Raw genomic sequence first — 12,703 nt, forward strand, 5'->3', positions numbered from 1 at the left:
AACTATAGAGAAAACTAGGAGAAATAGGTGAGCCTAGAAGAGAGATAGTTTCTAAATATAAACATAAAAGAGGCAGAAAGTAAGCAACCCAACCCCTGGAGCATTCAGATAGAAGGAGAGAGGAAGACCAGCACTAGGGACCAAATGCCAAGCACACCTTCTAGACAGTGAATAACAAAAAGTTCTTTCAAGTAACATTGAAGACATTTCCCATGAAGAATATAAGACTCATGACACAAAGTAAGACACCCACATAGCTTGGCAGGTGGATATTCAAAATGGACTGCTGTATGTAAAACAACTGGGTTAGTAGAGTATTAAATGGTTTGTTCCTTCCCTTCTCCTTAAATAATATCATTCTTTAAGATCTGTTTTAGATCCATTTCCTCCAGGATGATTTCTTTTTCCAGCTGACCTGCAACTATCTTAATATCATTTACTGTAATGGATTGATTAGACCCCTTTCTTTTAGGGGCTTAACTTTCGTCTCTGTGAACTCCTACCAAACTCATTCCCAGTTTACATTCAATTTGTCCTAAAGATCTTTCACATTATGTTTCATGGTTTTCCATCTCACTCTTATAATACTTTTACATTTCATTTCAATTAGTTATTTACATGTCTGTCTCCTCAATAAGACTGGGAGGGTCTTGAAGGCAAGAACATTGTTTTGCTGTTATTGTAGTTTCAGTGTATCAGTGCTTAGAGTGTGCATTGCAAGTGTCCAGTAAACTTTTGTAGATTAATTGATTGAATGCATACATAAATGGGCAAAGAAATAGGAATGTGTTACCTGGTAACTTAGAGTGGTACCCTTAAGGGCTTAGATCATGTCATATTTCTTGGTACCACATAGCACTTGTTGATTTGCATAGAATATAACAAATACTAAATATTATGCATGCTCTGATTTAATTGTCTTCAGCTTATTTACACTGTCATACTACAGGATCATGTTATACTACATTATGTTTTTATTTATATGCTTTACAGGTACACCTATAAAAGTGGAACAAATTTAGAGTTTACCATTTATAACATTATAATTTATGGTCTGCCACAGTCTTGAAGCCTAGTATATTCTAGACTACTATATAAAGGACTCTAGAAATACACATCTACAGGAAAAACAAATTAAAAATTATGTGATCCTCACTCTAATGAATAATTTGTATGAGTGGAAAGTCACCCCCAAACCAGAAAACGGTCAAGAAAGAAATTACTTTCATGGTATCATTCATAGGTCATTCATTCAACAGACAATTATCAAATATCCACTCTACAAATATTTCTATAACAGCTTCTAAGGCTTTGAAGATAAAACTTTTCCTTTTCCTTATGTAAAAATAGCTATAGTAAGTACTAACATTTATTTAGTACTTTTTTTTTTTTGCCAGTCACAATGCCAAGCTCCAAATATAAATCATCTCACAATATTTTCACAACAATGGAATGAAGAGAAACATTTCTGTATTACAGGTGAGGGAACTGAGACTCAAGGATACGAGCCTCATGCCCCATGTCCCACGTTTAGTGAAGGCTGTAGTCAGGACTCACCCTGAGGTGGGCTGGCTCCACAGCTGACTTCACAGAGCACCCTAGTAAACTCAGTAGAGTTCACCTTCATTCACTGTCCAAAGCACCTGTGTTCCCTGAACAACCTGCCATCACAAAGCCTTATTTCAATATATTTCATACAGTGTATTTTACTGGATGATATATTTGAAGTTTTATTTTTTAGACTTATAAAGAACCAAGTGTTGCAAGTACTTTCAAGGATATCCTTTTCCCCTTCCCTCCCCTTAAACCTGAGCAGTCTTTCACTTCTTCCCAAGGTTTCAACTTGGACTTAGAGTTCTTATGTCAGTTTCTGTTAGGGGCCCTTTTATCCTCTAGCTGAGATAGTTTAATAAGTACTGGGTCTGGCAAGATATCTCATGTGCTGAAGTTCTGCTCTGCCACTTGCTAGCTCTGTAAATTGTCACATAACCTGACTGAGTCTTTATGTTTTAATCTGTGAACAGAAAAAAGAAATGTCTACTGAAAATGAAAAACATCAGCCTCACTGAAGACTTCTGGTGACTGTGTCATGTGGTAACATAAGCATTAGCCAATTCTCTATTGGGCAAGTTGAATATATCATTCATTCAGTCAGGGCTAATATTCAGCCATTATGCCATGATAAACAAATAATGGTGATTAAAATACGAAAATACTTCCTGAAGAGTAAATAGTTGCTTCTCTAGTGCCTCTCCTCTTCCCAGGCTGTCTCTTCTACCTTCTTCTCTTATCCCTTAGACCGCCCTACTGTCCAGAAAATAAAAGGGCCCAGCAGGACCCTCCAGAATCCTGCTGCAATTCCACAGCTTACATCATTTCTAACTAAACAGAACTCTTGCTATCCTGGTTGTAAATTAGTTTTTAAAATACTCTTGCTTCTAACAGATATTTCTTGAGCATACTAAGTGCCTCTCAGAATGAGACATACATGGCACTGTCAGAGAATTTAAGGTCTCTGCTTAACCTTTCAGAAAAGAGAACCAGTTTCAAAGAAATAAGGAGCACTGCCAGCAACCGTTTTAGAATATGATTATATGTCTGACTTTAGAAAGAGCTGAGAGTAATCAGTATGCTACACAATTTTCTTAACTGTTTATACTGCTCTCTTTACCGCCAAAGTGGCTTAGGCTTAATGAGAATTGGGGATTTAAGCATTCAGTTTTATTCTCTACTATAAAGTATAAATCGTTTGTGTTCTTCTGAATAGTTTGTAAACTCACAGGAAGGCTTGGCACCTGGATTCCCATTGATATTTGATTCTTGCCGAATGTTGCATGTACTGCAAAGCCATTTATTGCTTTACAGCAATTTTTCCTTCACCTTAGCCACTAATGACTCATTGCTGATCCATTATGGTCCAGCTATTCAACTTCTTTATGGCATAAGCTTGTATTTCATTTTCAAAAAATCTGTGCTTTCAGTTTAAACCAGAGGAGCTATTGATGTACAGATGCAGAATATGCATGAGTAAGCCTCACATGGGAAAGATTTTTCTGCAACATAAAACTTGTTTCATTAAAGAAAAGTGAAAATGTTGACACCCAGAAATCAACTGATCAGAATCTTAGTCGTTAACAGATTACCATATAAAGTGTAAGTGTACAGGAGAGAACAATTTGAGCTGAAGACAGAGCAAATCCAAAGAAAATCTGATATTAATAGTGAAATCTATTTTATAGTTAATGCTATATTCACTTAACAGATGTTAAAGTATACATTGAGAAATTAACTCTGTTGGGAATATTGACGCCAGGTAGTTAGAACCTAGAGTTGAGTCTGCCATTCTAGAAGGGTCCATAGAGGATAAGAGTGCAAATGTACTTGATAAGTTTATTGTAATCTTGTACAGAATTTGTAAAGGCAAATACATCCCCAAGCCATCTTCCCTGCAGCTCAAAGAAGTTCCAGTTCTAATTACCTTCATAAGATTTTATGCATTAAAATAGTTTCCTCCATCAAACTGATAATTATTCTACATAATCATGAATTTAACCATAGCACAAACATGCAAGTAGATTAATTTCTGTGTATCATCTCAGAGGGCTCTCTGTGGCTGTAAAGTTGAATGGACACTAAAGTTAGATGAAGCAAGGAGTTTGTTTGTAAATGTAAATTAAATGTAAAACAAGTTTAAAGATGATGTCAGTCATCACTGTTCCATCACTAAGCATTGCCTCTTTCCTGTAACTTTCCAATGAGAAGAACACAAAATCAGAAAACTCTCAGTGATATTGTAAGAGTGAGAATAACAGACTAGTGAGAACTCAGAGAAATATTTGATAGTCAAAAAAAGAGAAGGAAGTATATAAGGGAACAGAGATTAGATTGAATTTATTCCAAAACATACTGAAACTTATCTCTACCTAACACTGAAGGAACCAAAGTTTACTTTTTTGATACACACTTTTTGTGTAAGCTTCCTTCCTGAGAAGAATCTTGTATAAAATTGGTAAATATTACAGATGTAAAGATTACTATTTTTTTGACCATTTCATAGCTCTTTTCTTCCTTGAGAAGAGTTTGCTGTTTTCATTTCCCCTAAGTTGCTAAATGGCATTTAAGATGTGATTTAAACTATCTAAATGTTGTGGTTGAAAAAGGACATGTAATCCAACAGAATTCAGAGAAAAGTAGAAAGAAAACACTAACTACAAAAGATGGGAACATAACTTAAAATCAGTCACTAATAATTTATAAAGCAGTTTGTTGAGTCCAATTACATGACTGGCTTTTGAAAATTTAAAATATAGTTGGTGAAAATATATATAAAAATACTACTGATAATATCAATACTTCAAGATAATGTAATTGATTTTTTAGTATGAACTTAATGATATTATAGGTTTTCAAAAAAGAGAGACCTGGAATTGGGATAAACTTCTGAAGTAAAAAAAAAAAAAAAAGAAAGAAAAAGAAAGAAAGAGGAGGAAAAAGAGACACAGGGTAACTGGAGTGTATGAAACTAGAATTAATACTGAAAAATGAGTACAATGTTGATAGATGGTAAGGATGCAGGAAGAATTTCAAGGGAGAGGCCACTCCAAAATGGTTAATGACAAAGTGCACAGTTGGCTATAAGTAGAGAAGTTGCATAGGATACAGGGAAGAGGAATCTGAAGAAACTGGTGTCTCTAAATACGCGGTGACTTAGGAGACAGACTTTGGTGTTCACATCAACAGGACCAGCTGGAAACAGAGAAAAAAGAGGGGGGGATTACTAATGGAATGCTAAAGTGTATAGAGGCTGGACCATTTTCAAGCCACTGGATGGCTGAATGCATAACATTTGCAAAGGCAAAACAACTTCAGACATTATTTTTGAAAGTCTGTGCGGCATTAAAGAGAATAAATCTTTCAACTTAATGTGTGTTAGGAAGTAGCAGAAGATCTCACACAGCCTGTTACCTTTAAGATAAATGCCTAGAAATACATTATCCCAAGTGATCTGTCCATTTGTGTGTGGATTCCAACCAGGGTATAAGGAAAAGTAGAATCTAGCCCAACTTCGGGAAGCAATGCTGAGAACAAACCAGGAGTGTATGCCCTAGCAAGTCCAGTTTCTAATATGAGAAATATACTGGAATATTGAATGAGTTCCAAACATTTAGAAATTAGAATATTTAATATTAGAAAAAGAAAAAAAAAACCTTGGAATTCTAACTTTGAAAAACCCAATCGCAAAATTGGGTTCTGATTTCTGAATGATGAAGATGCCCTATTAGGGCATCTCCTCTTAAATGTACCCAACTTCTTATTTCATCTGCTTAATACCATTATTAAGACCATGATGACTTAATGCAGTTACTTTACCTGCCTTGCTCCTATGTACACCAACACTTGGGATCCCTGGTTTAAAACAGTGGTCTTCAAGCTGAGATGTACAACCTCCACAGCTCGCAAAGATTTTCTAATGTGTACCTGGTCATGAATGGTTTTAAGAGAATCAAATTTCCAACTTTGAACACTAATATTCTCTTTCTTAAAATTTGTCTTCCTGAGAAGACATTTGGTGGAGACAATCAGCCTCTTTTTCTTAGCAACTTTTTCTTTCACAACTGTCAGTCTCACTATGCTGCACTGCCTCAGGGTGTCAAAGCCCATAAGTCAACTAACTATAGGGAGAATTCAAAGAATTGGTATCACCAATGCCTGATATAGACAAAGTAAGACAAAGCATATATGGAGTTTCATATCTTTGGCAATCTTACTAACTCTTAAATGGCTTTAGGAATGGTGCATTTTTACTAATGAATTTAATATTTTCTGAATTTAAATATTTTATAGAGTGGAATTTAAGGAATATGAAAATTTTCATCTACATTGCCTCCTTACTCCACACTGCCTCTCTTCAGTTATTTTTGAAAAATACATTGTTGTTGAGGAGAGACTCATGAGATCAAAGTGAAGCATTGATAAGAAATTTTGATAAAAGCATTGCCTCTTTTCATCCAGGCAACAAATTCATGGTAAGATTCCATGTTTTTATTGAGCTAGTCACTCCTCCATCCATCTTAGAACTAAAATTCATAAGTCAAATGATAATCTCAGAAATTTATTTGTATTGAAACGTGAAGTCATATTTTTCTTGGTAAAAACTTACTCTGAGGAGAGACTTTCAAGAGGGCAGAGGAGTAAGATGTGGAGATCAATTTCCTCCCCATAAATACATAAACAATACATGTACATGTGGAACAACTCCTACAGAACACCTACTGAATGCTGGCAGAAGACCTCAGACTTCCCAAAAAGGAAGAAAATCCCCACATAAATCGGTAGGGAAAAGAAAAAACAGAGATGAAAGAATAGGGATTGGACCTGCACCCCTGGGAGGGAGCTGTGAAGGAAGAAAAGTTTCCACACACAAGGGAACCCCTTCACTGGCAGGAATGGAGGGTGGGCGGGTTGGGGGGAAGCTTTGGAGCCATGAAAGAGAGTGCAGCAACAGGGGTGCAGAGGGCAAAGCAGAGAGATTCCCACACAGAGGATCAGTGCCAACCAGCACTCAACAACCTGAGAGGCTTTTCTGCTCACCCACTGGGGTGGGTGGGGGCTGGGAGCTGAGGCTCGGGCTTTGGAGGTCAGACCCTAGTGAGAGGACTAAGGTTGGCTGCACAAAGACAGCCTGAAAGGGGCTAGTGCACCACAGCTAGCTGGGAGGGAGTCCAGGAAAAAGTCTAGACCTGCCAGAAAGGCAAGAGACCTTTGTTTTGGGGTGTACAGGGAGAGGGGATTCCTTCCCAGTGTGCCCACAGAAGGCACAGCACCATGTAAATGAGCTCCAGAGATGGGCACAAGCCATGGCTATCAGCTTGGACCCCAGAGATGGGCATGAACTGCTAATGCTGCTGTTACTGCCACTAAGAATCCTGTGTGCAAACACAGGTCACTACCCACACCCACCACCCACCCTGGGAGCCTGTGCAGCACACCACTGCCAGGGTCCTGACATCGAGGAACAACTTCTCCAGGAGAACATGGCACACCTCAGGCTGTTCCAAAGTCACACCGGTCTCTGCTGCCATAGGCTCACCCTGCATTCTGTACCCCTCCATTACCCTGGCCTGAGTGAACAAGAACCACCTAATTATCCTCTGCTTCAACCCAATTCAGTCTGAGTGGTGAACAGATGCCTGAGGATGGCCTAAACACAGAGGCAGGGCCAAAACAAAAGCTGAACACCAGGAGGTGTGTGAACAAAGAAGAGAAAGGGAAATTTCTCCATGCATCCTCAGGAGCAGCAGATTAAATCCCCAAAATCAACTTGATAAACTCTCCATCTGAAGAATACCTGAATAGAAAACAAATGTTCCCAAAATTGAGGCAGTGGGCTTTGGGAGCAACTGTAGACTTGGGGCTTGCTTTTTGCATCTAATTTGTTTCTGGTTTCATGTTTATCTTAGTTTATTATTGAGTGCTTACTATCATTTGTGGATTTGTTTATTGGTTTGGTTGGTCTCTTCTTTTTATATATATATATATTTATGTATTTTTCTCATTTTTCTCTTTTTTGTGAGTGTGTATGTGTATGCTCCTTTGTGTGATTTTTGTCTGTATAGGTTTGCTTTTACCATTTGTCCTAAGATGTTGTCTATTCTTTTTTTTTTCTTTCTTCTTTTCCTCTGAACCACATGGCTGGAAGGGACTTGGTGTTCTATCTAGGTGTTGGGCCTGAACCTCTGAAGTGGGTGGGCTGAGTCCAAGACATTGGATCACCAGAAACCTCCCAGTCCCAAGTAATATCAATCCATGAGAGCTCGGCCAGAGGTCTTCGTCTCAACACTAAGACCCAGCTCCACCCAACTGGCAGCAAGCTCCAGTGCTGGATGCCCCATGCCAAACAACTAGAAAAACAGGAACACAACCACACCCATTAGCAGAGATGCTGCCTAAAATCATACTAAGTTCACAGAAACTCCAAAACACACCACCGGATGTGGCCCTGCCACCAGAAGAACAAGATACAGTCCCACCCACCAGAACACAGGCATGAGTGCTCTCGACCAGGAAGCCAACACAAGCCACTGAACCAACCTCACACACTGGGTGCAGACACCAAAAATAATGGGAACTATCATCCTGCAGACTGCAAAAAGGAGACCCCAAACACAGTAAGTTAAAAAAAAGAGAGAAAACAGAGAAATATGCAGCAGATGAAGTAGCAAAGTAGAAATCCACCAGACCAAACAAATGAAGAGGAAATAGGCATTTTATCTGAAAAAGAATTCAGAATAATAATAGTACAGATGATCCAAAATCTTGGAAATAGAATGGAGAACATACAAGAAACATTTAACAAGGAGCTAGAAGAACTAAAGAGCAAACAAACACTGATGAACAACACAATAAACGATTTAAAAAATTCTTTAGAGGGAATCAATAGCAGAATAACTGAGGCAGAAGAAAGGATAAGTGACTTGGAAGATAAAATAGTGGAAATAACTACCACAGAACAGAATAAAGAATAAAGATGAAAAGAAATGAGGACAGTCTCAGAGACCTCTGGGACATTAAACACACCAACATTCAAAATATAGGGGACCCAGAAGAAGAAGAGAAAAAGAAAGGGTCTGAGAAAATATTTGCAGAAAGTATAGTTGAAAACTTCCCTAACATGGGAAAGGAAATAGTCAATGAAGTTCAGAAAGCTCTGAGAGTCCCATACAGGATAAATCCAAGGAGAAACATAACAAGAAACATATTACTCAAAATATCAAAATTTAAATTCAAAGAAAACATATTAAAAGCAGCAAGTGGGGCTTCCCTGGTGACGCAGTGGTTGAGAGTCCGCCTGCCGATGCAGGGGACACGGGTTCGTGCCCGGTCTGGGAAGATCCTACATGCCGCAGAGTGTCTAGGCCCGTGAGCCATGGCCACTGAGCCTGCGTGTCCAGAGCCTGTGCTCCACAGTGGGAGAGACCACAACAGTGAGAGGCCTGTGTACCACAAAAAAAAAAAAAAAAAGCAGCAAGGGAAAAGCAACAAATAACATTCAAGGAAAACCCCATAAGGTTAATAGCTGATCTTTCAGCAGAAACTCTACAAGCCAGAAGGGAGTGGAAGGACATATTTAAAATGATGAAAAGGAAGAAGCTACAACCAAGATTACTCTACCCAGCAAGGATATCATTCAGATTCAACGGAAAATTAAAACCTTTACAGATAAGCAAAAGTTAGGAGAATTCAGCACCACCAAACCAGCTTTAAAACAAATGCTAAAGGAACTTCTCTGGACAGGAAAAAGAAGACAAGGAAAAGACCTACAAAAACAAACCCAAAACAGTTAAGAAAATGGTAATAGGAACATACATATTGATAATTACCTTAAATGTAAATTGATTAAATGCTCCAACCAAAACACACAGACCTGCTGAATGGATACAAAAAAAAGGCCCATATATATGCTGTCTACAAGAGATCCACTTCAGACCTAGGGACACATACAGACTGAGAGTGAGGGGATGGAAAAAAATATTCCATGAAAATGGAAATCAAATGAAAGCTGAACTAGCAATACTAATATCAGACAATAGACTTTAACATAAAGACTATTACAAGAGACAAAGAAGGACACTACATAATGATCAAGGGATCAATCCAAGAAGAAGATATAACAATGGTAAATCTTTATGCATCCAACATAGGAGCACCTCAATACACAAGGCAAATGCTAACAGCCATAAACAGGGAAATCAATAGTAACATAATAATAGTAGGCAACTTTAACACCCCACTTTCACCAATGGACAGATCATCCAAAATGAACATAAATAAGGGAAAACAAGCTTTAAAAAACACATTAGAACAGACAGACCTAACTGATATTTATAGGACAGTCCAAACAAAAACAACAAAATACACTTTCTCCTCAAGTGCTTATGGAACATTCTCCAGGGTATATCATATCTTGGGTCACAAACAAGCCTCAGTAAATTTAAGAAATTTGAAATTGTATCAAGTATATTTTCCGACCACAATGCTTTGAGACTAGATATCAACTACAGGAAAAAAAACTGTAAAAAATACAAACACATGGAGACTAAACAATATGCTACTAAATAACCAAGAGATCACTGAAGAAATCAAAGAGAAAATAAAAAAAAAATCTAGATACAAATGACAATGAACACATGATAACCCCAAACCTATGGAATGCAGCAAAAGCAGTTCTAAGAGGGAAGTTTATAGCTATACAAGCCTACCTCTAGAAACAAGAAAAGTCTCAAATAAACAACCTAACTTTACACCTAGAGCGATTAGAGGAAGAAGAGCAAAAAAAAATCCCAAGTCAGCAGAAGGAAAGAAATCATAAAGATCCAATCAGAAATAAATGAAAAAGAAATGAAGGAAACAATAGGAATGATCAATAAAACTAAAAGCTGGTTCTTTGAGAAGATAAACAAAATTGATAAACCATTACCCAGACTCATCAAGAAAAAAGGGGAGAAGACTCAAATCAACAGAATTAGAAATGAAAAAGAAGTAAACATTGACACCGCAAAAATACAAAGGATCATGAGACACTACTACAAGCAACTTTATGCCAATAAAATGGACAACCTGGAAGAAATGGACAAATTCTTAGAAAAGTACAACTTTCCAAGACTGAACCAGGAAGAAATAGAAAATATGAACAGATAAATCACAAGCACTGAAATTGAAACTGTGATTAAAAATCTTCCAACAAACAAAATATCAGGAACAGATGGCTTCACAGGTGAATTCTATCAAACATTTAGAGAAGAGCTAACACCTATCTTTCTCCAACTCTTCCAAAATATAGCAGAGGAAGGAACACTCCCAAACTCATTCTACGAGGTCACCATCACCCTGATATCAAATCAGACAAAGGTGTCACAAAAAAAGAAAACTATAGACTAATATCACTGAAGAACATAGATGCAAAATTCCTCAACAAAATACTAGTAAACAGAATCCAACAGCACATTAAAAGGATCATACATCATGATCAACTGGAGTTTATCCCAGGAATGCAAGGATTCATCAATATACACAAATCAATCAAAGTAATAAACCATATTAACAAATTGAAGGCTTAAAACCATATGATCATCTCAATAGATGCAGAAAAAGCTTTCAACAAAATTAAACACCGATTTATGACAAAAACTCTCCAGAAAGTAGGAATAGAGAGAACCTACCTCAACATAATAAAGGACATATATGACAAACCCACAGCCAACATTGTTCTCAATGGTGAAAAACTGAAACCATTTCCTCTAAGATCAGGAAAAAGACAAGGTTGCCCACTCTCACCACTATTATTCAACATAGTTTTGGAAATTTTAGCCACTGCAATCAGAGAAGAAAAAGAAATAAAAGGAATCCAAATCAGAAAAGAAATTAAAATGTCACTGTTCGCAGATAACATGATACTATTCATAGAAAATCCAAAGGTGCCACCAGAAAACTACTAGAGTTAATCAATGAATTTTGTAAAGTAGCAGGATACAAAATTAATGCATAGAAATCTCCTGCATTCATATACACTAACGACAAAAAATCTGAAAGAGAAAATAAGGAAACAATCCCATTTACCACTGCAACAAAAAGAATAAAATACCTAGGAATAAACCGTCCTAAGGAGTCAAAAGCCTTATATGCAGAAAACTATAAGACACTGATGAAAGAAAGTGAAGAAGTTACAAACAGATGGAGAGATATACCATTTTCTTGGATTGGAAGAAGGAACATTGTGAAAATGACTATACCACTCAAAGAAATCTACAGATTCAATGCAAACCCTATCAAGCTACCAATGGCATTTTTCACAGAACTAGAACAAAATATTTTACAATTTGTATAGAAACACAGAAGACCTAGAATAGCCAAAGCAGTCTTGAGAAAGAAAAATGGAGCTGGAGGAATCAGGCTCCCTGACTTTAGTCTATACTACAAAGCTACAGTAGTCAAGACACTATGGTACTGGCACAAAAACAGAAATATAGATCAATAGAACTGGATAGAAAGCCCAGAGATAAACCCATGGTCCTATGGTCACCTTATCTTTGACAAAGGAGGCAAGAGTATACAATGGAGAAAAAGCCTGTAAAAAGTGGTGCTGGGAAAACTGGACAGCTACATGTAAAAGAATGAAATTAGAACACTTCCTAACACCATACACAAAAATAAACTCAAAATGGATTAAAGACCTAAGTGTAAGGCCAAACGCTATAAATCTCTTAGAGGAAAACATAGACAGAACACTCTATGACATAAATCCCAACAAGATCCTTTTTGACTCACCTCCTAGAGTAATGGAAATAAAAACAAAAATTAAGAAATGGGACCTGATGAAAATTAAAAGCTTTTGCACAGAAAAGGAAACCATAAACAAGATGAAAAGACAACCCTCAGAATGAGAGAAAATATTTGCAAATGAAGCAACTGACAAAGGATTTATCTCCAAAATATACAAGCAGCTCATGTAGTCTCAATATCAAAAAAACAAAAAACCCAATCCAAAAATGAGTGGAAGGCCTAAATAAACATTTCTCCAGAGAAGATATACAGATTACCAACAAACACATGAAAGGATGCTTAACATCACTTATCATTGGAGAAATGCAGATCAAAACTACAGTGAGGTATCACCTCACACCAGCCAGAATGGCCATCATCAAAA

Source organism: Globicephala melas, chromosome 4 (assembly GCF_963455315.2).
Source record: "Globicephala melas chromosome 4, mGloMel1.2, whole genome shotgun sequence".
Classification (NCBI taxonomy): Eukaryota; Metazoa; Chordata; class Mammalia; order Artiodactyla; family Delphinidae; genus Globicephala; species Globicephala melas.